General features: G+C 48.2%; 1 protein-coding gene across 33 annotated transcripts in view; it reads left to right on the forward strand.

Moving 5' to 3' along the window:
- Positions 1–26,013, forward strand: part of LOC143018069 (MAP/microtubule affinity-regulating kinase 3-like) — a 500,962-nt gene that overhangs the window by 131,543 nt on the left and 343,406 nt on the right. For 24 of the 33 annotated variants that reach the window (XR_012965728.1, XM_076173154.1, XM_076173151.1 and 21 more), the window contains exon 1: positions 2,123–2,242. The exons of the other annotated variants lie outside the window; for them this stretch is intronic. The gene's annotated coding sequence lies outside the window, so the exon portion shown is untranslated. Of the gene's footprint in view, positions 1–2,122; positions 2,243–26,013 lie in introns of those variants that run through there. 33 annotated transcript variants of the gene reach the window in all.

Raw genomic sequence — 26,013 nt, forward strand, 5'->3', positions numbered from 1 at the left:
CCATCCGCACATCACCTAACCCATATCCTTTGTGGCAAGACTCAAGTCCTGTTAGGGTTGGTAGTTGCACAGCCCCGAGGCTAGCTCAGGTGGCCCTCCTCCTGAAGGGAACTCTGGTGGAATCAAGCCCCTCTCACCCCCTCCTCCTCCCCTGACATCACCGATGACGTTCACTTTTCTCCCCAAGCTTTTCCTTTCACTCTCCCACGTTCTCACATTTCGTCCACAATTTTCCTTCAGTGGCTATGTTTAATCAGTCCCGTCGTTACCGAGGTGGGTGCCTCAAACGAAGTCAGACGGCAGCTAGGAAAAAATCCAGGTACGGGAAGGTTGATTTAACACTTATTTATCATTTTATAATGAGGGCGTTCTTGGCTGGAGTGTGTGTACAGTAGGTGGGGTTCATATACATACGTGATGCCCACATGAACGCATGACATCACTTATATTCACTTCTCCTTCGCGTCACATCACGCGGTCTCGCCTTCATGAAACGCACCGTCTTCTCGTTTCGTTCTGATTGTTCCTCGCCTTTACCTCATCTCCCGCATCTCTTTCTGCACGTAGAGGTCATTGTTGATATGGCACCTAAACGACTTCACCCTAAGATTTTAAATCCATCTCGGTTAACCTCTTTTCCTCACCGAGAGACCCTCGTTATATTATGGCGAACGTCTGACGTTGTATGGGACGGTCTTGCTCTGCAGCGAACGGGTTAATCCCGGCCTTGTGTTCCCCTCCCCTCCTCGCGTCTCCGTCTCCGCTCCCCCAAGCTCGTACCTTCCAGGATTTCCGTGGTCACCCTCCGCATTCCAAGTCACACGCACAACATTCCCATTCCCGTTCTTGGAATTCCTACCTCTTCCTTCACCTCCTGCGTTTCCCTTCCTTTCTTCGTGAATACAGTCGCCTCCACTTGTAAATACCATAGAGGTTGGTGCCTTGCAAGCTTGCTGTGGGTGCCGTGTATTTGTGGGTTGTAGCTTTATGATGTGAAGGAGGAACTTTTGCATCTTGCTTGGACGCAAGAAGACGTCAGCCACTGTTGTACTTAGAAATGAGAGCAACTGTACCTTGGCCCCATCCGCCTCCTCCGTGCTCTTCCTTCTATCCCGTCCCAGCAATCCCTGTCGTCTGTCAATACCACCACCCCCTCCACCCCTTGTACACACTTTCTTCTGTGTCTCCCCTGACTAGTGATACATCTCTTCCACTCCTCTTCTTCCACCACCTCCTTCCCTCCTCCTCCCCATTATTTACTCATTTCCTCTTCCACACCCCCTCCCCCTGTTGCTCCTCCTCCCTTCCCTCCCCTTGTTCCTCTCTTCGATCCTTCTCCGTAAGCCTCCAGGTCGAGGCCCCAACACTCGACCCAGCTTTACGTCACATTTCCCTGCAGGGTGTTGGTACTCGTACCTCACGTTCGTAAACGACGAGGAGCCCCTCTAGGAGGCATAGGATCCCCCCCCACCCCGTCTCTCTCTCTCTCTCTCTCTCTCTCTCTCTCTCTCTCTCTCTCTCTCTCTCTCTCTCTCTCTCTCTCTCTCTCTCTCTCTCTCTCTCTCTCTCTCGTGGGAGGCGGTTCGGGGATGGGGGAAATGCAACAGGATTGAAAAAGAGTGAGTGAGGAGGAAGAGAGGGAAGGGGGTTGGAGCGCAGGCTTTAAGACGAATCTTGAAGATGATGTTGGTTTACGTGATGGTGGGTGGGATGCGAATAAAAAAAAGAGAACGAGAAAAAGAGCATTGGGGTGCCATTTGCTTCGAATGCAATTGTCCTGCTCGCGTGGCCCGGCCGGCTTCGGGCTTCGGTCTCCTCGGGCAATAGCAGCGCCTATAGCTCGTCATGCATCATGTCAACAAGCACCACTGCACATACGCTGGACCTACAATTCACCACAGATAGGAGAGTGAGTGAAGGATGGGAGAATTTGGGTTTTGGGGGGCAAGGGAATAGGAAAACGAGGGAATAGGGATGAGTCCCAAAATTGGGAGAGGTTTGCTTATCCGGCGGCGTCTGGCATCCACCCCCCACCTCCCCCCTCCGGATCCCCCCCGCTTCCCCTCCCCTCTCCCCCCCAGTCCACAGCTGACTCAACCGCTACCGCCGCTTTCAGTTCGCTCGAGACTCGCCTCTGTTGCGTGTGTGCGTGTCGGACACGGTCGCTCCGCAAACCTTTGCCGCCTAAAATACATTAATTTCGCCTCTTCAACTCGTGTCGTTTTGTGTCGTTGAAAGGAAGGTTAGTGTCGGAAACCGCCGCGGGTGTTACGTGTCGTGTCGGATGCCACGGGGTCCGACCAAGTGACACGGGGGTTTGTCTTGCCTTTTCTCCCGTGTCAGAACAACCTTGGCCCGCCGTCAGCCGGCGTTGTGGATGGACTGGGTTTGGTCTCCCGTCCACATGAGTATGAATGTCTGCGAAATATGAGGACACAGCAATCCCCCCCTCCGCTATCCACTGTGTTTGTCCATGGATGGGCGGGTATACTCGCGCGTGCGTGTGTGCGTGCGTCCGTTCTCATGGGCTTCGAGTCTTTGTACTAGATAATTATTTCCTGTGTATGAGGACTACTGCTCCCGTATGCCCGCTCCATCTACACTCAGGCCATACACATTTTACACACACACACACTCACTCACACACACACACACACACACACACACACACACACACACACACACACACACAAAGATTGGTACACTGAGTGCTGTATGAATTCCTTGTATGAACCAGATGTATACGGGTGCACTATATGTCATCAAGTGTTCATAAGTACACTACTGATAAATTAGCGAGTGATGGTCATATGTATGGGATTTGTACATATGTTTGTGTGACAGTGGACTGAGTGTGCGTGCGTGTATGATACATACGTGGTGTGATGGGCGTGAGAACAGGGAGAGGAACTCTGCAAAAGCCTGCCAAGCATAAGCTCCCTGCCGACATTATACCTTATATGGATAATGGCGCACAGACGATACTGGAACTCTCGGACAAGCGATATCTGATACCTTCTATATAGGGTCGAGAACGTAGTCGCGTTCTGGCCTCCTGTGATGTGATTTGTTAGAAATGTGACATTGCTTTTCATGAAGACAGGGCCCCATTTTCATTTATGTATTTATTTTATTTGTTTAGTATCGGCCACGTCTCATGAAAGTGACAGTGTATTGATCGTACTAGTGAGTGGAAGAAGTGTTCCAGTAGAAACTAACAGTACACGGAGGACTTGTGTTTTACGGATCTTGAATTACTCTCTCGTTTGTGTATGAGGGTGTATGTGTGTGTGTGGGAGAGTGAGAGCTAAGGAGAGCACCATACCTTAGTGCGTGTGACCGTCAGCTGCTGGCAGCACTAGCGGGCTTCTCGTCTCGTCTGGTGCGAGATGGCGGCGACAGGAACGAGAGAGAGAGAGCTCTGACACGTAGTTACTAGAGCCCCGACCTGTTGTGGACCCCCGAAATGTGTGTGTGGTCCACCTGGCCATTAGCCCCTTTGTGGCCGTGGGTCTTGTAGAGGTGAGCCTAATTTTCCTCCCCCAAGTCGCCTCGCCCAACCGGAGGAGGGTCCTTTGAGTTGGCTTCCAGCATCTTCATCGTCGTTATCATCGCGAAAGAGTTTCAAGAGTCAGCAAAGAACTGTGGAAGCCTGGATTCTGTCTGTATGAGCATATGTACAGGATGCCTACGTGATATTTTATCTTAGTGTGTGTTTGTGTGCTACTGCTTCAAAGGCTACAAAAGCTACAAAATATTATTGTATTCAGGTTTTGCGCACATTGTGCAAACGAACATGTTGTAAGAATTGTACAAAAAACCTACACGAAATGTACCTTTGTATCCCCAGTACACAAAAAAATAGAAGGGAAATCAAAGTCAATATGGCATGGCGACATAATGTTGGCCAAGCTGTTAGCTGAAAGGGAAATGACTGAACATTGTGAAGTGTTATAATCACCTGCATGTCAGAAACTCTAATTATCAATGCACAACCTCAGATTTGTCCCACGGGCGTAAGACTTGGAAAGGATCAAGGCGGTTGAAAACAAGCTTAGGAGGACACGGAGGGACCAGTCTTGGGAATAATGTTAAGGAAGAAGGGAAGTTGGTAAAGTGGGATTGGACAAGAAATGTAGTCACAAAGGAAGAAGACAAATGAAGCAAGTGTGATGCTGATTTGGTGATGGGAGGTGGAAATATAGAAGTTGAGCAGGAATGGGGTTAAACAGTGGACTCCGAATGACAGATTCACACACATACACACACACACACACACACACACACACACACATACACACGCACATTCATACAATCATAATCGCGCGTGCGCGAAGGCGATGGAGTGCAGAGAGAGCAGTGGAGAGATCAATGATGGGAATAACGTTGAAAGACAGGAAGAGGGAAAGTTGGGCGAGAGAACAGACTGGAGGGAAATATATTGTGGAGGAAGTAAAAGAGTGGGAATAAAATAGTGTAGGAAAGGTCGCCAGAAAGGAGGGAGGCAAGTGCGTTACCGAATGGACGCCAAGAGACGGAAAGCGTGGAAGAGGGTGTCCAGACAGGTAGACACATAGAGAAATTTGCAGGAGTGACGTGGCAGATGTTGGCGCAGTCATGTGACACACGGAAGGGGAGGCGTTTGTTCTTCAGTGAACTTAGAATGGCAGATTGATTGATTGATCTGTGTAGTGTCACATGAGCTGGTTAGCACGAGATCAGTATTTTTTTATGATTGATTCGAGTAGATTCGCGTGTTTCACTCACTCCCTCGCTCTCTCTTGTGGTAGATGGGTGACCAGAGGACTGTTCGTATTTTTTGTGTTGGCAGGTTCGAGTTATCTCTACTTTTTCGTGTAATACCCAGATATTTATTCGTATCTTAATCATCATCATCCTGTTTTCCCGTCCTTCCGCAAAGGTCCAGTTATCTCCATATAATCCCTGTTCCTTCTATGGTGCACTGGAGATGACGCAATGCCTGGAAAACATAAAAGCATTTGTGTGTCAGGTTCCTGAACTGAATGAAGCCGTCTGGTGTTAGCCGAAGTATACATGAAAGAGAACTTTCCTGCACGAGTTGAGTGTGTGTGTGTGCGCGCGTTGAAGAGGCATCTTGAGACGGGATGAGGGGTGAAGGTGAGGTGATGTTGCTCGTTTGCCTTGCCTTTCCTTGCCTTTCCTTGCTTCCCCTCACGCTCCGCTGGAGGCACTTTCGGGGCCAGCAGGCGCCGGAGGAGCAGATACCGCTTGCGTCACACACGGGAAGGTCGGGGGAGGGGAAGGGGAAGGGGGTCCTTGGCGCCAGTCACGGCGAGATCGTGACGCCTTGCCGGTTCCAGCGTTATTCGTCGTTGGTGCCGTGGTAGGCATCACCGAGGTCGGTGTAGGCCTCTCAAGTGCCCCTCACCCCAATTTTTCGGACGCACCTCCCTTCTTCCTATCTTCTCTCCCTACCCCCGAGCCTCCCTTTCCTTCACCTTCTCCCTATTTACCTTCTACACTCTCCCTTCACTCACTCATCTGGCTCTCCCTCTATCTCTCCCTCTCCCTCTCCCTCTCCATTCTCCCTCCCATGTATCCTCTCACCGCCCTCTTCTTCATCTCTTCCCTTTCCTCCATCTTCCCCCTCCTCTTTCATTTTCTGCTCTCTCTCTCTCTCTCCTCTCTCTCTCTCTCTCTCCCCCTCTCTCTCCCCTCTTCCATTCTTCTCTCCAATTTCTCCAACTCCGTCCTCTCTCTCTCCTCTCCTCTTCTCTTCTCTTCTCCCCTCTCTTTCTCTTTTATCACGCCTCTTTTCAGTCTGCACCGCTGCAGGGGGGCTTTTATTGACATGGGATTGGCAGTGTTGGAGTGATTTGCGCCGTTCTCGGGACGTGACGAAAAGTTGCCGTCCGTCTCGATCGGCTGACGTTTTGACGGACAAGTCGTCAGGGAGGAAACGCGGCGTGACGTAATGACGAACTCGCCGATCCATTGTTGTTGTTGTTGTTGTTGGGGAGAGCGGCGCCCCTCCCCCGACCCTCAAGGGTGATGGCCATGGCGGGGTTGAGGATAGAAGGTCGTTGGTTCTGTGATGTGTTGCAGACATCAATATCACAGACACACACACACACACACACACACACACAGTGGGGGGAAAGATAAGATCGTATGTACATTAATTACATATGGAAAATTGAGTTCTAAGATATTTGACATAGTCTTGTACTGACAAAGAGGAGACGTGGATGCAGTATTCGTACCGTAGTCCCATTGCGTGCGTCGGAGCGGAAGCCTCGAGTCATGAGGGGAAGGAGGGAAGGAAGGGGAGTTGGGGAGCAGGTGATGAGGAAGGAGTACTGTGCAGTGGGCAATGCATCGGAAAGGAGGAAGGGTGCAGCACATTGTGGACGTTTCACCTTTCGTTTCCATCGTCTAGTATCTCCCCTGTCTCCCCTCTTTCCTCGTCTAGTATCTCCCCCTATCTCTCCTATTTTCTTTCTTCCTCCTCCATTTTCAGTACTGGGTTCTTCTAGTTTCCCCTTTCAAAGTTCTCGTCTTTCATATCTCTCTCCCCTTCTACCATCCCCAGTTTCCTTTCCCCTATTCCCTTACCCCCTTCTGCATTCCCATTTCTCCCTTCTCCTTCTCCCTTCCCCTTCTCCAATTCCCCTTTCCTTCCTTCTCCCTTTCCCCTTCCTCCATCCCTCTTTTCCCCATATTTTTTCTCATCTCCCTTCCCCTTCTCCTGTTTCTCTTCCTCTTTTTTCTCTTCTTCCTTCACTCTTCCCCCTTTCCACTTACCTCCCGTTTCTCTTCCACCTCTACTTTACTCCTTCCTCTTAATAGTACTCCTTCCGCTCACCTTTAACCTTCTCCCAATTCTGTTGTCCCTCCCCCCCCCGTCCCACCGCCCTTCATTCATCCCCTGTCTCCCTACCTCCTTATCCCTCTCACCCTGTCCCACTCCCCTCTACCCATCCCCCCTTCTTCTATTCTACCTTCTCTCGTTTCCATTTTTCTTTCTCCTGTTCCCCTTCTCCCATGACCTTTTCCCTTGCCCCTCTCCTCCTTTATTCTTCCTTTTCTCTTCCCCTTCTCCCCATTCCCTTCTCCCCATTCCCTTCTCCCCCTCATCCTTTTACTCTTCTGCCCTTTTCCCCTTTCCTCTTTCCTCCCTGTCCCTCCCCAATACTCAACCATGAAAGCTTTTGAGCTCATTAGTGGCTAGTGCGTCAGTCAGATTTGGACTGTGTAGTTGTGTCTGTGTGTGATGTGTATTACTGGAATTAAGTCGTGTGTACATTAGGAATCCACCGACACGTCTTTAAAAGAATACCAATATATATATAATATATATATATATATATATATATATATATATATATTGCGGTTCGTTCTGCCTTTCTTACTGCCGCGTCACCCCTTCTCTCTCTCTCTCTCTCTCTGTCTGTCTGTCTGTGCGTGTGTATGTGTGTGCTCGAATGGGAGTGTGCATGTGTGCTCACCCTTGTGAGAGAACTGTGCAGTCATGTAATAACAAGATACTTGTAATAACGGTCTTTGTTGGAATGGGCGTCTGGGTTGACAGTGACGTGGCAGCGACGACCAGTTGGGGTGGGTGAGTGGGGAGGTTGTGATTGTGGGTGGAATTGTAGGGAGGGTCGAAGTAGGAAGGTATTGTCTTGTAACACGATCCTGCATGTTTGGTGTGGGAACGGTAGGTGTTACTGACGGGCTTCGCTCTAGAGTAGGTAGGATCAGAGCACAGAATGTCCAGTGCAGGGAGGCGGGGCCTCTTAATGACGTCATGTCGACTCGGAAGACAGATTGGGGAAAAAAATTCGGACAGACTTTGTTTATACTGGACTTGGGTTGTATGAGTTTTTGTGAGTAGGGCACTGGCGAAATGAACCAGTGTTACCACTTTGATCAAAGCATTATAATGTGGCAGGGATGTAGTTCATAGATTTTGTTCCTGCTGCTTTCAGGTAATTTTGTTTGGCTGAAGGGTGTATTGAAAAGGGAATATCGAAAAACCAAGACCCTGTTTTAGTCCAACTTCGTACATCCCTTCAGCTGAATAAAATCGGCTGAAGTAATGTTTGGTGTGTGTGAGAGAGAGAGAGAGTATTTGCAACGCTACCGTGGGTCCCTCAAAGTATGGGGTGAGGCAGCCCCACTGTTGTAACGTCTAGATGTAAATGGCTCCTGATGTGTTTTCGTTACACACTCCCGGGTATGTTTCAGTTTTTACTCCCGGGAATAAGATGCCAGCAGCCAGCGCCGCTTGGGAAGTTTGAGGGCTTGTCAGGGTTGTAGGGGTAGAGCGTGGTACTGGCGGAGTTGCAATGAGGTGAGATCATAGCCACTCAGGGCAGCATCTCGGGTTTCCAAAGGGCGAAGTAAGGTTCTTGCGTTGATTGAAGGACGTCTTGTGTGCGAGTCCGCCAGAGATGGGGTAGGGAGTGTAAGGGACGGCGAGAGGGGGTTAGCTGGGGATGATGGCTTCAGATTGTGGTCCTGCTTTGGAACCGATGAAAATATTAAGCGTAAAATGGGAAGGTTGGGGTGGGGGGAGCGTAAACTCGTGTGTGTGTGTGTGAGTGAGTGAGAGAGAGAGAGAGTGAGAAGCGTTTTTTTTTTCCTCTCTCTCTTTTAGGCTGAGGCGAGATCGATGATCAATAGGGCTCTTACCTTTGGTTTTTGCAATATTGTACATGCAGTTCATTGGTGTACAGTATATGACCTTTGCGGCTACACAGGTATCAAGGCTTGATAAGCCCAGCGTGATTGTGTATACCCAGTTTCGGGCGCCGTCGAGAAGGAGGGAGAGGCACCTGACTCTTGATAAGCCGAGACAGGACGAGGCAGGTGTTGGAGTGGCACGGCTGTTGGCAGACAGTGCATACCTCACCTTTCCTGCAGGAGGTTGGCAGTGGTGGTGATAGAGAGAAGTCAGCTGCCAAGCTGTGAACCTTACCTACCTTGCGTGCTTGTGTGTGAACTAGGTCGGTCTCGGTGGGAGGCTTTACTCCTTGAAACTGCGATAGACCATGTGTGAGAATGGTTGCAAGGTGTTGCATGTTGAGGAATGGAGGATGTGGGAAGAGTGAGGGATGGGAGGTTGGTTGGACTTAGCGATTGGGTGATAGGTGAACAAGCCTGTGGGGAGGGTAGACTGCATGGAAGTCATCGTAGATGTCGCAGTTATAGCCATGTATTATTAATGATGGTATTGTTACTATAATTATTGTTACAGTTGTTATTGTTAATGTTATTACTATTTAAATATTTTGAATGTTTAATAACATTTGTAGACTACAGTATGTGGTGACGGGTGTAATGAAAGCTGCCCCAGTCATTTTCTAAATGGAAAAAGTAGTATAGTGTGTAGAAGTGTGGATGGGGGAAGAGGTTGCCATTGTCAGGGGACGATTTATGCCACATTAAGCGGGAGAGGGGGGGGGGTGTTGCGGCTGAGACCGTGGCACCGGATGGACGGTTCAGGGCCAAGTGATAAATTAATTCGTTGGGAAAGGAGACGGGATGCGACACTTGAGAGAAAGTTGACAGAGAGAGAGAGATAGTGCGGCGCGGGTGGTTAGTCTCGGAGGGGTAGGCGGAAAAGAGAAATAATAACTGATGGATGCTGGTAAGGCCATAGCTGTCGCCCTCATACGTAGCATCGGAATACGTTTTAATTGCTGAAGAGTGTGGAAGACTTGCTCCAGTCTTGCCTCCCCGCTACTGTGGAAGTGGTGTTAAGTGACTTTGTTGTATTTAGGTTATGACTTTAGAGATGAAGTGGTCCTTTGGTGTCTGATGGAGAGAAGAGAGAACGGGTTGGCAAGTGGAAAGAGAGAGAGACCGAAACCGAGACCCAGGGTTGGTGAAAAGGTGGAGTGGGAGGACAATGGGACTTGAGTGAGTAGTGAACAGACGAGTTTCGTGATGCGTGTAGAGTAGGCTGGAGATAAGACTGAGCGCGAGTAATTAAGAATGGGCCGCTTGGTGGAGTTTGTGTGTGTGTGTGAGAAAGCCAGCCAGACGTTCGTGTTGGAGAAGATGGAGACCTGATCAAGGGTGCGTGCGTGGCGTGGAGTGTGGGTGGGGAGTAGGAGTAGGAAAGTAGGGAGTGAGTAGCCGTGGCTATTTATGTATTTGTTTTCTTTTTCAATCTGTATATACGTATACACCTTTTGTCGGACAATGTTTAGATAAGGAATAATATACGAAAGATTAGAGAAGCGAAAGCAGTCTTTGGACGTTGGGAAGGATGATTTCAATATTATTCATCCATTCATTCATTTTTGAGAAGGAAGCGGACGAATTGGGAGACTCGGGCGGTGGCCTATCGGCGAGGGAGAAGAGGGGCCTTGTCAAAGGTGTTGGAGATAGGAGGGAGATGGCGACCCGGTTCTCAAGAATAGAAGCGTCTTTCAACGGAGGAGGAAGGTGTGTATTTAAAGGAGAGAGAGTGATCGTAGCTGATGGCGTAGGGAGAGAGGGGAAGGAGAAGAGGGAGGAGGAGGAGGAACAAACACCAACTGGGACAAATGGAATAAAGTGGGTGGCGGCCGATGTGGGCGCCCGCTCGAACGCACGCCCTCCTTAGCGATTCCTTGGGCGTGGAGTGGGCGCCTTGTAGGCTTCCTCGTCCTTTCAGTTTGACTTTTTTCACTGTCCAGAGAAATTACTCCCGATATTTTTCCTTTGATGTCTTGCAATAAGTTTTTCCTTCTTACCTACTCTCGTCCCTCTTACCTCCCCCCCTGTACCCACTCCCTTTGCATCCCTTCCCTGCCTCTTTGAAGAGGTTATGAGTTGCAAAGTCTGCGTTTGATTTTTCGTTCGCCGGGGCGGCCAAGTCTTGCCCCGAGTTTCCGCGGGAAAACAGGCTCTCCGCTCAAGTCTCCGAGTCCTCGTAGTCTTGCGAATGTCGGGGACGTGCTGTCGACCACTGTCTACAAGAAATCAGTTTTTCGTTGGTTATTGACAACAAAAAACTAATAGATAATGCTTTATATATATATATATATATATATATATATATATATATATATATATATATATATATATATATCCTGACAAGTATACAATCGCAGGTTATGTTAGACATGCAGAAGTGCAGGCGTTGAGGCTGTAAGGCAGTGGCATTGCACCTTGAAAACCTGGAAGGCTTCTGGAAGTAGGATTGGTCAACAGTGATGGTCGGCCATGATGATGACGAGAGGGTTTCAGGTGCGGCAGACTGCGGAACATATGACGTCACGTCAGCACACTTGCTCAGGTGTCGTTTGTTGTGTGTGACTTAATAACAGAGGCAGGGTTTTGAAGGATCTTGTTAAGGTTTTTCTTTTTCTTTCTTTTTTCTCTTTGGTGAGCGAATAAATTATTCCGGTAACTGAAATTAAAAGAGAACTTGCTTAGGAATGGTTTTGAGAAAGTACGGCTGTATTTTCTTATGCTTGCAAACTGTCGCTTGCACAATGCAGCAGGGGGAACGTGCAGGAAAGGGAATGAATAACTGAAAGAGAGAGAGAGAGAAGGGGGAGATGTATAAGTCATATGTTTGGAAAGGAAAATTTTAATCATCTTTTTAATTCACTGTTTAGTTTATTCTCTGAGAATGTTAAGAAAAAAACAAGCACTGGAGTTTATATTCGCTAGAAATATTATTTAGGGTTCTGGTAACAAATAAGGATTTGTGTTTTGAAAAACTGTCGTTATGAAGGTTATTTCTTGAGTAATTATTCCATTCATGCGTGGCACCTCATTGAGAGAGTTAGTAGAACTGAATGAAATTGCTGGGCGAGAGAGAGAGAGAGAGAGAGAGTGAAGGGTGATGGGGAGGGAGAGGGGAAGGGTTGCATGGAGGGATTAGTTGACGAGGTAAAGATTTTTTCCACGGCAAACTGATATCACCCACAGTTAGAAAAGAATGTATATAAATTCAGTCCCTGTCTGTATGTTTTATATAATTGCCTGCAGAAATGGAAAATACCTAAAGGATCATTTATTCTTCAGTAAAGGCGTGATACTTTATCTTTTTCCATTACACATTCATCTCGTAAACTGAACAGCTTGGGGTTTCTGTACTTATTATAGTTAAGAAGCTACTACACTGAATACAGCCAAAGAAGCACCCTGCAGGAGACCAACTGGCCCATAGCGAGGCATAGCACAGGTAATCGACCTGATGATGCTGACAGGTTCGAAGGATGACGCATTCGTGTGATGTGGATATTACGTGTCACAGGAGCGCCATGGAATGCATTACGTCATCGCTCAAAACAACTGTTTGCGCATGCTCGCGCGCATACACACACACACACACACACACACACACACACACACACACACACACACACACTCGAATAAAGCACTACAGTTCGTGAAATGAAAACTGTATTAGCGAGACGGGATCCCACGAGTGTAATGCAGACTGGGGTAATCGCAGGCGAAGGGGTAGAACGAACCCGGAGCACGAGAGTTCAAAAGAGACTGAGTGAATTGAACTAAGGGTAAAGGCGAAGTGGCGCGGGGTCGACTTGGGCCTGTAGAACTCGATTAAGTAAATGTATTACTCTATCTCTCTCTCCCCCTCTCCTTCCTTCTCTCCCCCCACCCCCTTCGTCTCTTCCTTCCTCCCTTCCTCTCCAGCTACAGGTGTAGCGAGCTGGTCCGGCCGGAAGAACTTCCATCTCCCGATTTTGTATACCGTGCGCACGCGCGCGCACTCCCATTTGTTGTATAATAACGTTGGTGGTGGTGGTGCTGGTGCTGAATCCTGTAGCACATGGGGGCGGGGGGCGTGATGCTCGTGTTAGATGCAACAATGCAACTACGTTTTGGCTGCGTGATGACGATGGGGGTAATATTGTATTAGGACGCGAGCGTAGGCACTCCCTAATTCCTTGATTGAGCGCTGATAGCTAGCCTTTGCTTTCATGTTTTCTGATGGAACAGGGAAAAGGAAGGGAGGGAGGTTGTATGGTGATATAGTGAAGAGGGAGCTGGGAAGGGATAGTGCTATTGTAACAAATGGAAGATGAGGTGTCAGTGGTGATGTCACACAAAGGGAAAAAGCGAGGATGACAGAAAAGGAAAGGGAGAGAGGGCGTGGTATTGGAAGTTCTTTGCATTTGAAAGAAAGAAAAAAAGAATGTGGAAGGCAGAATTGATGACGTTTCAGAGCTGATGAAAGAGTGAAGAGGGAAATGCAGTATTGCAGAAAGAAGAGGGGGAGAGTGAAATGAATGTGTGGTTGTCAGAGGTGTGTCGGGGGGAGAGAAGGGAAATTCGATGTAGACGATGAACACAAGAGGAGTTGGAAGAGAAGGAGGAGGGCAGGGTAGAGGAATCTGTGAATTCACTTCTTCGGCGCGTGATCCTCATAAATAGAAGCTATGTTATCTGTGACGAAATACTAAATACAAGGAAGAGGAAGTTGAATGCATTGCTATTGGCGGAAAAAAGGGAAAGAAATGCGGCGTAAGAGGCGGCGAAGGTCGTTGGCGGCGTTTATAATTGAAGGCGAGGAGGAGGAAATGTGAATCGGCGCGTTGTGACGGCAGATGGGAAGAGATGGAGAGGGTGTGCTGATGTATTGACTAAGACGACACACACTGTCGACCGGCTGGCTGGCTGGCTGGCTGGCTGGCTGGCTGGCTGCCTTCCCGCTGTTGAATCTTGTCGCTCCGGCGGGTGCCACGTTGACAACGGGTGGCATTGGGAGAAGTTGAAACCACTCCGGTAGTTTGGCAATAAGTAAACTAAAACCACAAAACTTAGCCGTTAGGGAGTAGAGGTGGAAGGGAAACAAGATCTGTAGTTTCGTTGAAGAAGGCAGTAGTATGATAGTATCTGCATTGATGAGGTTTTCTGCATCTTGAACTAAACCCTTATGATACAGTATTGTTATCTTCACACTCCTCCGTTCTGGTACTTTCAATTGAAAAAAAAGTGGGGGGGGGATTTAGCTGGAACCAAGTAATTAAGGATGTCCTTCCCGGGTTGAGGTAATCGAGTCTACCCTGTAGTTAGTAAGTTAACCCTCTCCCTCGTAACCCTCTTCACCCGAAAGAAACCGATGAATATTTTCGACGACGTTCCGAAGGGGCAAATGATGTAGGATTATTTAGTTATCACAAATGTGATGATGCATTCAATTTAAGGTGAAGGGAGTACTTTTGCATAACTTCAAAGAATAAATTATTGGATTCATTTTAGTCTTGTTCGATTCTTTCTTGTAAAAAAAAAACAGCCTAACTTAATCCAACCTACCCTAACATAAATTTACCTAATATTTTTGTAGTTGTATCTCGTATCCTTATTTGTTTTTTTGTTTTATTACATGTATTTTTTTACCTATTGATTTATATTTTTTGTCTCGGCCGTCTACATTTTGCATTCTATTATTTTTTTTTCCCAGCCCTTTCCGCACTATTTGCTGTTCTTTGTAACCAGTCCGTTTGTTCATTGTTCTGTTTTGTTTTCTTGCCATTGTTCTTTGGCTTACACTTGACCGAGTCCCCGAGAGCCTCCCCAACTCCGAACACGCATCACCGCTGCCGCCACCACCACCACCTATCGCCAACAGCCACCACCACCTATCGCCAACAGCCACCACCACCAGGCACCACCTCCACCTCCACAACTCTTTCTTTCCTTCCACCCTTCCTGACTTCTTTCTTTCTTTACTTCCTTCACGTATGCGTGTATGGTATTCATATCTCCTTTGAGGGCATCGCCCTTCTTTATTGACTTCTGTCTCAGTCCCCTTCTCTTTTCCTCCTTCTCTTACTAGCTTTCTCAGCTCACACTTTTTTTCTCTCCTTTTCCATACTCCCTATTCCCTGTCTTACCAGTCATTCATCCTCTTACCTGCCCTTCTTACCTTCTCCATATTTATCTCTCTCTTCCTTCCTTACCCATCCCATTTCCCTGCCCCCCTCCTCGTCCTCCTTGTCTTCCTTGTCCTCCTTGTCCTCCTGGTGACTTTCCGTTGCATTCCGGTTTATCGTGACCTATGCAGCAGCGCCGTGTACGTCATCCACCACGGCGTAGGGCGCCCCTCACGTTTCTCGTGCTATCTTATCTCTCCTCTACTCCGTCCACTTCGACTTTCTTAACTCCCCTTCCCTCTTCCCTCCTAAGTTTCCCTCTCTCCTTCACACACACACACACACACACACACACACACACACACACACACACACACACACACACACACACACACACACACACACACACACACACACACACACGTTTTTCTTCTCGTCTCCTTTCTCCCCGCTCTCCCCTCTCGTCTGTTTGATACAACCAACCCCACCGCAACCCACCTCCCTCCCTAACCGTCACCCCTTCTCCCCAACCCCCGCTTTCCTTCCCCATCGGTCTTCTCCACCTCTCTGCCTCCCCCCCCCGCCCCCATCACCGCGCGCAAGCCAGCATCGCTTCCTCGATGTCATTTGTCTCGTCAGCTTAAGCATTTTTCCTTCTCTCAATTTCTTGCACATTCACGCGCGCACACACACACACACACACACACACACACACACACACACACACACACACACATACATACACATACCTATCTTGGGTGGCTGGGTGGCTGGCTTTACTACCACCATTACTACCACCATGAGCACCTCTACTTACTCCACCAACTACACCAACTCCACCACTTCCTTCACCTTCAACACTTTCACTACCACCACAACTATTACCTCCACTTTCACTATCACCACTGCCAACCACAGCTGCTATTGTTTCCTCTCTCGAACCAGTGTTTCCTTTTTCCTCCATTGCATCGACTGCCACTAACTCGTCAATCCGTTGGTGAAAAAAAGACATTGTATCCTTCAGAACTGCCTCAGTGCCTCGTCGGCTTCCTTTTTCCTTTTGTCATGATGTTATTATTGGTGTTATTATTAGCCTTCACCTGCTTAATCTTTGTCGTCCTCTTCCTTCTTTTCCAACTCTTCTTCTTCTTCTTCCTACTTTAGGCCATCGTGTGGCCCGTCCTCTCCCCGGGTGCACTTCTTGCAACTCCACTTAGTACGTTCTCCTGCACTGATTCATCCTCTTGATATTCAGGTGCACCTCGGCTGTTGCTCCTTCATCCTTCTTGTAACAATTGAACGAAGAAGTACGTACGCGCGCGCGCGCGCACACACACACACACACACACACACACACACACACACACACACACACAAAACAGATACACACACACACAAAACAGATACACTTTCACTTGCTAACGTAAACGTTTGTTATGACGGACGAGACTGCCCGGTCCATGTACTCATGTACCATCTTTCCCCTTCCTCTCTCCTCCTCCTCCTCCTCCTCCTCCGTCTCATCATTTTCCACTACTACCAGCCCTCCTCCCTTCCCTCCTTCCCTCCATCCCCCACTCACCTCCACATCTCCCTCCTCTCGGGTCCGTGGGTCGATACTTCCCCCACCAGGACCCACTGCTGATCCCTCCGCTCATCCTCCTTCATCCTTTTCTCTCTGCTCTTCCATCCTTCCTCCTCCTCCTCCTCGCCCTCCATTTTAGTTCCCTCTATTGTGCCTTGTATCACTTTTCATTGATTCTTTCCCTTACGTCTTGCAGTTTCCCCTTACTCTCCTCCTCGTCTCTCCTCCTCAAGTTCCTTCCGTTCTCTCGTCTCTCAATCTTCATTGATTCTATTCCTTGGGTCTTGCCGTTTCCTACTGCTGCTGCTGCTCCCCCCCACCCTCCTTCTCCTCCTCCTCACCTTCCTGCTCTACCTGTGCCTTCAAATCCTCATCCGCATCATCCTTCGCTTTCCTTCGCCTCCTTCCCGCGGTTCCCTACACATTGGCTCATGTTTTTATATGGAGTATTTTATTCACCGTAGTTTCCCATCACATTCCTGCATAATCTTTGTTTTGTGTCATTAGGACCTATGAAATTGATAAATTCTCCCGTTGAGGTTCGAACCCTTGCTTGAGGACTGCAAGAAGGGTTCGAATCCCAGTGGGAGAGGTTATTAATTCCATGATCTGTTATAATTACCCCCCTTCCCCCATCCCCATGTCCTTCCCTTTCACCATCCCCATGTCCTTCCCTTTCCCCATCTTGCCTCATTTTCCTTCTTTCAGCTTCTTTACTTTCTGAGGCTGCTTGCGTTTTTTTTTCTTTATTATCCGATTCTCCACTTTTCCATGTTATACTTATTCATTCTCAATCTTCTTAAGTTCTTTTCCTCGTGACATCTTGTTCTCTATTCCCGTACGCTCTTTTCTCCCGAATGTGACTGTCCATCTTCTTGCGAGCCACTCTTTCTTTCCCCTTTTACCTCCACTTTCTCATCCTCTTACTCCATCGTACTCTTGGGCCTCTCACCTCTTCACTCGTGTAATACCCAACCTGATCGCATCGTGTTCTCCTACCTAACCCTCTTGCAAACTCGCGCCCCTTCCCTCCCCTCTATCCCCTCCCTCTCGAATCCCACTACTTCTTCCTCTCTGTCTCTCGCTCTCGCTTATCTCTCGAGGCTTCTGAGCCTCTGGCCTTTATCCTGTCTTGTCCGCTTCTCTGTGTGTATATATTTTTCTTATTTAACTAGACCACCCCCCGCTATCTCTTTTGTGTGTATTTGCCCGTCTATCTGCCAAGCCAGTGGCACAGTCTCGCTCCCATAACACATGCCTCAAATCCAGGGCGATGCTCCTCCCTGCCTCGCCCGTGCCACCTTAGCTACTTCCTGTTGTCGTGGCTCATCTTCGTGACCGCGGCGGCCGTCTCCTCATCTCGCCCAGACTAATCACGGAAGAAGGGAGGGATAGAACACGCAGCGCATGAAGCACTCTCTATCTCTCTTTCTCTTCACTCTCATCTCTCCTCTCTCTCTCCCTCCCCCTCCCCCCCTACCCTCTTTCTCTTCCTTCTTTCCTTTCTTTCCCCCCTCCCCCTCTATCTTCATCCTCTCCACGTCTTTTCGAGTCGCCATTTCTTTCCATTTTTATGTTCTTCCTTTCCCCCACTTTAGTCCTTTGCTCGGATCCGCTTTTTACTGAGAACACTTGTTATTATCCACTTCGCCTTCTCCTCCTCCATCTTCTTCAGTGGGTTGTTTTGCCGTCACCGTTTTTTCTCGCGTCCCTGACTTTCCCTTGTTTGGCATAATGCACTTTCCCTTCTCACTTAGTTCTTCACTCTCTTCTATATTCCATTAGATTTCATTCATTTCTCCCCTTCTCGTACTTCCCTGGTCTTCCTTCACCATCCGTTACCTTCCCGTTCCCCGTCCCTTTCATCTTCGTTTTCTTCCTTTGGCTTCCACTTCCATTCCTTCCCCTTCCACATCGAGTTCCTCTTATCTTCATTTCTTTTTCGTCATGGTATCATATGTCTGGGCCCTCATGGGTTTAAGTGTATTAGTAATGTGTAGTCACGGTTTATTATTATTATTTAAAATTTTGTATTTGTTTATTTTTGATTTATTAATGCATTTGGGTATTATTATTTTTGTTAGTATTACTTATTTTTTATTCACTTCTTTTTTCACCTTTTCATTGTCATTATGTACAGCCACTTTTGTATTGCCAATGTTTTTTCTTGTTCTTGTGTGGCTATTGTCTTACCGTTACACTCGTTCCTCCTCTTCCGCAAGGTAAAACGAACCCTTCCGTACGGGATGGCTCCCTTTTCTTTCGGTGTAGCTGCCGCCACCAAATTCATCCCCCTCCCCCGTCCCAACTTCCGTAGCAAAGGGGTTGACGCCCCCCTCCCCCACCAATTTTTATTCCTCCCAACACATCTGCTGCCTGCATTGATTATTACTCGTTCCCATTGTCACTGCCGCCTCGCTTCTCGTCATCCTCCTCCTCCTCCTCCTCCTCCTCCTCCTCCCCTTTTCTATAACCGATTCTTTACCCAATCCAGCTTCACCCCACTTCCTTTACCCAATCCACACTTGTTTCTCTTCCCTTTGCTTCACCCTTCTCCCCAGTGTCCTCTCCTTCTTGTCTTCTCAACCCCCCCCCTCCCTACTATCCTTTCCTGTTCCTCACCCTTTCTCCCTAATTCCCTCGACCTCCTACGCCTTTCCTCCCACCCCCCTCTTTCATACCCCCTCAGCCCTTCATTCCTCCCCTCACGTTCTTCCTCTTCCTTTGCTTCGTCATATATATATATATATATATATATATGTGCAATAAAAACACTAGGAGCGTGTGTTCACAAAGGCGTAAGTAACCACTAGGAAAAGTAAACTAACGAAGCAGAGCGCTTTCGTATAATTACATCTGCACTGAAATGTAATTATACGAAAGCGCTCTGCTTCGTTAGTTTACTTTTCTTAGTGGTTACTTAGACATATGTATATATAATATATATATATATATATATATATATATATAATATATATATATATATATGAAGATAGGAGGGTGGTAAAGAAACACACAAGTCAGAGATGTGTGTGGGTGGGTGTATTTATACATATATTTCCTTCTCATAGGACCTTTGTACTTTCACCAAACTTTTTTCCTTATCACCAATCCTGTTACCTTGTCACCTGCCCCCCCCCACTGTGTTACCATTGCTTTTTCCCATCTCACCATCCCCTTTCCCAAAACGACCCATGTTTTCCCTCCGTTCTTTCCCCTCATGATACTTTCGTCAACCGCTTCCATCAGTTTCTCTAGGCTCCCATTCACTCCCCATTCCCATTCTTCTTCATTCTTTCTTTCCCTGCCTAGAGTATGTGAAAGCATGGCTGCCGCGAAGGAAGCCTTCTGTTACTTAAAAAGTCACTGTAGGAGAACACAAGGTCTCCGTAATGTGATTTGCGAAAGCAACACCACTTCTCTTAGGCAGCGTTCTCTCACTCACTCTTACCTTCCCCCCATTTCTCTTCCTTCACCTGACTCTCCTTTTCTCCCTTCTCTCCTCCTTCCTCCTCTTCTTCCCTTTCCCCATCTTCCACTCCTCTTTCCTCTACATTCCTTCTCCTTCCTCTCATCCTCCCCCTCCCTTTACCCATCCCTTCTCTAACTTTTTCTTCCCCCTCCTTTTTTACATTCAGTTGTTCCTTCCGTTCTTTGCCCCCTTCCCTCACTCCCTGTTCCTACTTCTCCCTTCCCTCCTCCCCTCCCCTTCTCCGTTTCATCCCCACCTCTCCTCCCCCGCCTCCCTTCCCCTGTCTCTTCCGTGTCTCATCATTCTCCAATCAATCGATCAACCGCTTCGCAGCCGTTCCCCGCTCTCTATATACGTCCATTTTACTTTTTCCGCTCTCACCATTACCCCATATCTTCCCCCAACCTTCTCAGCTCCCCTGGCAATTTCCTCTTCTTGCAGAGGAGGAAGAGGAGGGGAGGTGTGGGGAAGACGTGAAGAGAATTTTCTTGTACCTTCTTTGAGACTGCTCTCTTCGTTCACCGACGCCGTATTTCCTCTTCCTCTTCCCATTCCTTGTCGTCTTTTCTGGCTCTTTGATCTCGTTCATACCAATTTCCTACTCTCATATTCTTGTCTCCCCCCTTTAGTCTTCCCCAAATTGCATTCCCTCCGCTTGGCACTTGGATCCGCCCCCGCCCCGTCTCCTCTCCCTTTCACCTGACCCACCCCCGTCAATCGTCCCTCACATCTCACAGCCCCGGTGCTTGCAGCAGCTGTGTCCTGGCCTTTCGCACGGTGGCTCCACATGCAGATGGGAAAGCTGCCTTTGGCCGGGGCTTGGTCTGCCCTTCCTGATGCTACCGCCGTCGCCGCCTTCGTCATCTCTTTGTGGAGGGGCTCCTTTGGTAGTCCCGTCTCCGGCTGGAGTTGGAGGTTCCTCCATGGCCCGAGATACTTCGAAAACGTTGTGCTGGTCTGACGAAAGTCGGCAGCCCATGTGCGGGTCTCGGCCCTGATCATGAAAGGACGTAGCTCCGCCATTAGCCGTATCAGTTCATTTATTGTTACGCAGGAGAAAATATGAATTTGAAGATTGTTGATAATGATAGTACTTCATGGTATCGATGATAACGTAGATAACAGCTTGCTTACGCTCTTGGCGCAGTCGGGCTTCTTCTCCAGTGTAACACACGAGATCAAGTTCCATACTCATGGATTCGTACACAACCACACACACACACTCACACTCACACTCACACACACTCACACACACACACACACACACACACACTCACACCTTTCATTCCTTCACACAACCTGTGTCATTCGAGCCATCTGTCCGTTGAGGGTCACTACTAATCAGCGAATCTGATACGGGAACCCGTGGGACATTCATACCTCTTCCGCCCCCCCCCTCCTCCTCCCTTTCCCTCCCCATATTCTTTAACCTCTTGACACTGATACACTAAACCTGTCTTCAAGAGCCCTCGCTACCCCGGTGTTCTTTTCCATTCGCTTATATAAGTTAACGTTTTCCAGATATTTTGTTCTCGAGTTTCATCATTTTCCTTCTCCCTCGACCCCCCTAATCTCTTCTCGCCTCAGGTTAGGAAGAAATGGGCTGAACTAGGAGGGGTGGTGAGGATCGCTCATAGTTGTGTACATTTTGTGGGAGTAGGGGTGCCAGAAGTGTGTTTACTAGTTGCTTCTCTAGCGTTGTGTGTATATACATAGGAGATTTTATAGGTTTGGGTATGGGAGAGCATTCGGTTGGGCTGGCAATGTGTCCGCCCAGAAAATTATTTACGCTTGTGTGGTCTGCGTGTTTAGATATATGCACATGTGTATCTTCATTTATTTCGTTGGCCGTATGTGTGAGCGTGCGTTTATGTAGATTGAACCCCGGCTGAAGCGGATGTAGGAGTTGACGCGTTGTAAGAAGTAACAAGAAGGTTATGAACCTGAAGGAGGGAGGTAGGGGGGGGGTACAAATGCCGGGACTGGAGTGAGGCGAATGGAGAGGGGATGTGGTGACCAATTAGGAAATATGACTGTGACGGCGAAGAAGGTTTGGACGATTGTGTGTCCTGGGAGGAGAGGACGAAAATACTGGGGTGAGCGAACTGACAGTTTCTGTGAGGTTGCGCTATTAGTCCCTTTTGTTTGCCCAAGGTAGGCGAGTGTGAGGGTGTCCCGCCTCAGTTCCTCTTCGCCCTCTCCCACCTCTTCTTCCTCTCCTGGGTTGTCTGCCGAGGCTTTGGCGACGGGGAAGAAGTAACGACAGGGCTGTTCACCCTGCGGCGTCACATATGATTATGTTGACATTCAGCAAGTCGCCCCGGAGGTGTAGTGAGGTGAGGGGAGGAAGGGAGGGAGAAATGGAGGGAATTATTTGACTTGTTTGTAGTAGACTGCAGGGCTTGGCAAAATTGATTCTCTCAAGTGTTTGTCACTGTCATCATGCGCCCAGGTGTTGTATACCAAACGCACGCTTGCATATTGTTTGTATTTAAAGAAACAACGCGCTAAGTGCTTTTGTGTGCGTGCGTACGTGCGCGTATGTTTGTCTGGGTGTGCAGCCTATAAGGTATACCATTCCAGGTGGAAATAGATGTATGTACAGATGTTTCATAGTAAAGGTGATTCCTACAATCCATACTTACACCATGAAGCATGTCCTACATACAAGCGATAAGTATTACAGACTGGAATTCAAGACCGAACATGCCTCAGTCCCCTCACTTCACTGGCTTCTTAGTCTCCCCTCAACCCTTCTCCCTTTAACCCTTCTTTTGTCTCTTCCACCCTACTCTTCGTCCCACAGTCCCTCTCTTCCTCCTCAACCTCACTTTTGTTTTTCACCCTCACTATTTTCCTCAACCCCTTGCTTCTCTCAATTTCTTTACTCTCCTCAACACCCCTCTTCTCTCATGCTTCCTTTACTTTCGTCCCTTTTCTCCTGTTGTTTCTCCTCTGCTCGGTGCTCCTCTGATTTTCTTTTATCTTTTCTTATCTCTTATGTTTTTTTCCTTTCTTTATTCTTATTTAACACCTATCTCCTTCCTGGCACAACTGAACAGAGTCGCAAGGCGGCAGCAGCCAGAACAGATGTACAAGTCGTGGAAGGTAGTGGCCGTGCTGATCGAGATGGATTTCATCCTGGGATTCGGCCGTTCTAATGTATTAATAATGTTCTTTGGGCCACTGAAGACCTCTTCACTGAATAGAATTGTCAGGCATCGACTAACGGTCTGTGGCCCATCTTATGAAACTGCTGACCCCCAGGGGCTCCTTGAACCCAATTTGAGGACCACTGGTCCCTCTCACTCTCCGGGGCGATGTACCTCGGCCGAACAAAATCTCTTGGCGGTCGCCAGAAAGGATGTTCATACAAGTTGTGAATAACCACAAAACGATGAAGGGTTTCAGCAGGAAAGGTTCTACGTGTTGTTTTGCGTGACGCCAGGCTGTTTTATTCGGCTGAAGGACGGGCCTTGGACTGAGTGGGATCTTGTTAGCGATGAAGGGCTTGAGAAGAGATTACCGAGGGGCCCTTGACACTTGGTGGCTTCTGGAACCACGACCTTCCCCGAGGGGCTACTGACGGTGTCTTGGCCGCGACTCGGTCCATCTCGCCTCGCCGTCACGGCCTGGGGACAAGTCCATTGCAAAACAAAGGCCTCCCCCAACCCCTTCTGTGGCTCGCACAACCATGCCAACAGCTCGTCTCGGCCTCTCGTTCCACGATCGTCTTTTGGCGTCCAGACGTTTTAAACTCGCTTGCGCTTTCAGCCATTCTACTTTATGGGTGCGGAATGTTCGTTGCCTTTTTCACGTCTTGTGACTGCTGCCCCCTCCCTTCCTCCCTCCCTCTCTCTCATACAACTTTACCTTCACCCACGTCATTGTTCTGTGATCCAATTTTTTTCTTTGTTCTTTTTAATTTCTCGTTTATGTGAAACAGGAAAACCTCGAGTGAATTTGTCCACATTGTCAAAAATGTCAAGTCGATATGACGTCATGTAGCCCTCCGACTGTCAGCGATTTCGGAGCTGGACAGGGCAGTGTTGCGTCACACACTCGTTCCTTCTCCCCCTTCCCCCCTCCTTGAAGGTGGATCGATTTTTTTATACTTATGAGCAAAGGGGAGTCGACGACCTTTTCGTTCTCTGAAGGTCGTATTAGCATTTCACTTCTCTCCTATCTTTTCCTCTTCTTTTCTCTCCTCATTTCTCCCCTCCTCTTCTATCTGCTCTCCTCTCCTCTGCTATCTACTTCTCTCCTTACCTCACCTCTTTTACCCCCTCCTCTCCTCGTTTCTCCTCATCTCTTCTCTCTTTCTCCGCCTTTTTATCCCTTCGTTTCCTTTCTTCTTCCCTCTTCTCTCGTTTTTCTTCCCTTTTCTCTCTTCTCTTCGCTCTTCTTCTTTCCTCTCCTTTCTTCGCTCCTCTCTTCCGGACCCACACCAAACCGAATAATCTTTGGGTGATAGCAGTTCGTAGTTCTAACCAGTTCATAAGTTCGTCGTCGACATTTGTATGCAGTTGTTCTGGTATGTGCTGTAATTGTGGCTCTCTGCATCACAATGTTCTCTTTATGTTTTGCAAACATGATTTTTTATTCCCATAATGCCGAGCTTCCTAGGTGCCACACAGATGAATAAAATAGCCTGACGACAGCCAGAATGAAAAGTGGGACTGCCACTTGTCACGGAAGAGGTTGATCATCATTAACGAGAGAACGTCACGGGAACTAGTTTAATGTAATAGCTTGGCGACATCTAGAGTAAAAGGAGGAGTGTCGTCCACCACGGAAAGGGTACGTGTCATACGGAATGTGGAGAGTGGTGGGGTGGAATATACAATGGTCTGCATCAACACCCGCAGGCTGTGTGCCTATCAGAAGTGTTAGTGACGAAACGGTGACAAGAATGAGGGTGGTGACATCAGCGGTTGGTGGAGGGGGGGGGGCGCCAAAGGCGGCTTTAGCCAGATATTCTTCCGTATGTATGTGTGTGTGTGTGTAGGTCCGGCAGCTGTGATACTGATACAAGTCGTTGTAAAGGGAAGCGAGAGGGTAATCTTGTTGAGGACAAAGAGGTTTCCTACCGTTGTCTGTGGCGCCGCCGCCGCTCTCCCTCCTTATCTCGTCTCGGGCATTTCCTTCAAGTTGTTGTTTCTCACCTCTTAATTTCCTCGCCAACTTTTGCATTTCCGATAGGAAGTGCTGCGAGACTACTGCCCCCACACCACCCCCACCTCCCTTCACACACTCATTCAAAGACCACTTCTTACCTGCCCTTTCCTCCTCCTCCTCCTCCTCCTTCTCCTCCTCCTTCTCCCTTCTCCCTTCCCCTTTCCCCCCTTCTCCCTCTTCCTTTCCCCCCTTCTCCCTCTTCCACCCTTCCCTACTCTTCCTCGCCTCCACTTCTGTAGCACCACCCATTTTCAAATATTAGGCAAACACGTTATTAAAAAAATAATTTTAACGAACGAGTTATAATGTGGAGATAGATTTAGAATATTCCATAGATACGTGAGAGATGGACATTGAATGCGGGCTTGAAGAGGCGTTTCGATGTCTTTAGTACCAAGTGCCTTCGCAGAATCGAGAGGCATCGCGGGAATGACTTTGTATCAAATCGGAGACTGTACTGTGAGGCTCAGTCTAGGCCAGTTATCAGCATAATACGTGAACGCCAACTCTGGCTAAATGGGCATGTGGCTCGTTTCCCAGATGTTGATCCTACTCACAGGGTTGTCTCACAAGAGACAACCCTCGAGGCAGGAGACTATGGGAGGGGGGCTGGGGCGCTCACAGAATTCATGGTTGGTGCTGTAAGTTGAACGAACCTGTCAAGGTATGTTTGGAATGAGAAGGGTGGCTGCATGGAAGCTTGTTTCGCAGAGACTGGGGGACTGGCGACGACGTGTATGTAAAACATCGCGCTCCCATGTGTATGCTCCCAGTTGATGATGTTGATGATTGATAGATACGTAGACTTTTGGAAACATCATTTACGGGTATTCCCACGCTGTGAATAATAAATGATCGAGAGAGTAGTTTGTGGTTTTCAGTGTCTAAAATGGCCCCTTACACGAGTGAAAATATTGTGCAAAGGTTCGTGCTACGGAATGTCATTG

Source organism: Oratosquilla oratoria, chromosome 34 (assembly GCF_046742065.1).
Source record: "Oratosquilla oratoria isolate Oo_2021 chromosome 34, ASM4674206v1, whole genome shotgun sequence".
NCBI lineage: Eukaryota > Metazoa > Arthropoda > Malacostraca > Stomatopoda > Squillidae > Oratosquilla > Oratosquilla oratoria.